Here is a 2336-nt window from a genome sequence, read left to right as displayed (position 1 = left end):
GTATATCCTTCGGTTATTTTCACACTTAATTATGCCCATTAAAATGTATTTTACAAGTTTTTGTTACTTTCACTGTTCGGTTTTTTGCTCTGTGGTACATCATCCTTAATTTAATATCATTAGAGCTGCTTCATTGCAGCGGCTTAGTACTGTAATTACGCGCTTTGCTGTAATAATGCAGGGCGCATTTCACACAGGCTGCTAGATTCACTTTCGCCAGAAAGTCGTGTATGCCTAAGGTTGAAAATAAATGATGTTTATAGTGAATGCCCCTATAAATGGTCTTATTTTTACGATTTAGTTTTAATCCAAATGATGTGTATGCTAAGTGAGCGCGCTCTCTCTCTTTCTTTCTCTCTCGCTCTCTCTCCTTACCGTTAAGTAACTTGTGCATTGTTTTACTTACTTGTTTTTGACATATTCGACCGAACTACAAACTTTCCAGTGATGTCTGTGAGAAAGATATATTCACTCGACAAGCTCGCGCATCTGCGCCGCCGCGCGCTCAATCCACTCTGCGTGCTTTGTTTATCAGCTGGCGCACATCAGCTATACAGGCCTTAATACTGAATGTTTAACGTTATATTCATTGCATACATATACTTCGTAGTAGACATCCTTAACTCCATTCTGCTGTTCTGTTGTCTGTGTTTCTTTGTCTGAATATGGCGCTTGTCACATGCTGTGTGGTATCGGCATTTGGTATCGGGACATTTTAATGAGTACGGGTACGAGTACAAGAGCTCAGTATCGGGCCCGATACCGATACCAGTATCGAGTGTGTGTATCTTTTTTGTACTCATGATGTTTTAGAGTGTCACCCCTTCCTTGGTGTCTGTGTTTTTACTGCATTGTAGCTGAATTATTGATTTTATTTCACATATTTGCAAGAACATGCTTTGTATTATAATCACACTAGTTCATATATGTGTGTCTGTGGGGGGTGGGCGGAGTGTGTCTGTTTTGCACTCTTGATATTTTAGAGTGTCACCCCTTCATTACTGTGCACTTTTTTCTGCATCGTGAATGATTTGTATATTGTACACACAAAACGTTATCTGTATTTTCGTATTTTTGCATATTTCCCATTCATTTCTAATGGCGGTCAAATTTTTAACCGCAAACAACACAAGTGTGACATTTTTTTATGACCATTTAGCTTTTTCAAATCGTCCACAAACTTTTTGTGGTCAAATAGTGACTGCCATAAAAGTCAAGTCAAGTCACCTTTATTTATATAGCGCTTTTAACAATACAGATTGTGTCAAAGCAACTGTACAGCATTAATTAGGAAAATAGTGTGTCATTAACGCAAAATTACAATGGTAAACACTCAATTTTCAGTTAAAGGCAGTTCATCATTGAATTCAGTGACGTCATTATCCAGTTCAGTTCAGTTTAAATAGTATCTGTGCAATCAAGTCGACGATATCGCTGGAAATGAAGTGTCCCCAACTAAGCAAGCCAGAGGCAACAGCGAACCAAAACTCCATCGGTGACAGAATGGAGAAAAAACCTTGGGAGAAACCAGGCTCAGTCAGGGGGCCATTTCTCCTCTGGCCAGACGAAACCAGCAGTTCAAATCCAGGCTGCAGCAAAGTCACATTGAGCAGAGGACTCAACTGGTTCCTGTAGTCTTGGCCGTCTAGGAGACAAGGTCTTTACTGGGGATCTGTCTCTGGGGCTCATCTAGTTGTCCTGGTCTCCGCTGACATTCATGGCTGTCAAGGTCATCTCAGGTCCTGATCCACCATCTGGGCTGGATACATTCTGGATCCGGGTGACTGCAGTGACCATCTGATCTGGATACTGACTGGATCTGGTGGCTACGGTGACCTAAGAAGAAAGAAAGAAAGAAAGAAAGAAAGAAAGAAAGAAAGAAAGAAAGAAAGAAAGAAAGAAAGAAAGAAAGAAAGAAAGAAAGAAAGAAAGAAAGAAAGAAAGAAAGAAAGAAAGAAAGAAAGAAAGAAAGAAAGAAAGAAACAGACTAATATTAGCGTAGATGCCATTCTTCTAACGATGTAGCAAGTACATCGGGTGTTATTTCGAAGTGTTCCCGGTTCCGATTGTCCTAATTAATGCAGCCTAATAATCCTTTAACGGATTTGAATATTAGAAATGTGTTAGTGTGTTATGTGTAAGCCCGGTTAAAGAGATGGGTCTTTAATCTAGATTTAAACTGACAGAGTGTGTCTGCCTCCTGAACAATGTTAGGTAGGTTATTCCAGAATTTGGGCGCTAAATGGTCAAGTCAAGTTTATTTGTACAGCGCTTTTCACCATACAAATCATTGCAAAGCAACTTTACAGCAAATTAAGTTTCTACAATATTTAGTG

Source organism: Sinocyclocheilus anshuiensis, unplaced genomic scaffold (genome assembly GCF_001515605.1).
Source record: "Sinocyclocheilus anshuiensis isolate Anshui unplaced genomic scaffold, SAMN03320099.WGS_v1.1 scaffold900, whole genome shotgun sequence".
In the NCBI taxonomy this organism is placed as follows: domain Eukaryota; kingdom Metazoa; phylum Chordata; class Actinopteri; order Cypriniformes; family Cyprinidae; genus Sinocyclocheilus; species Sinocyclocheilus anshuiensis.
The sequence above is the reverse complement of the archived record's forward strand: the minus strand, read 5'-3'. Positions refer to the sequence as shown.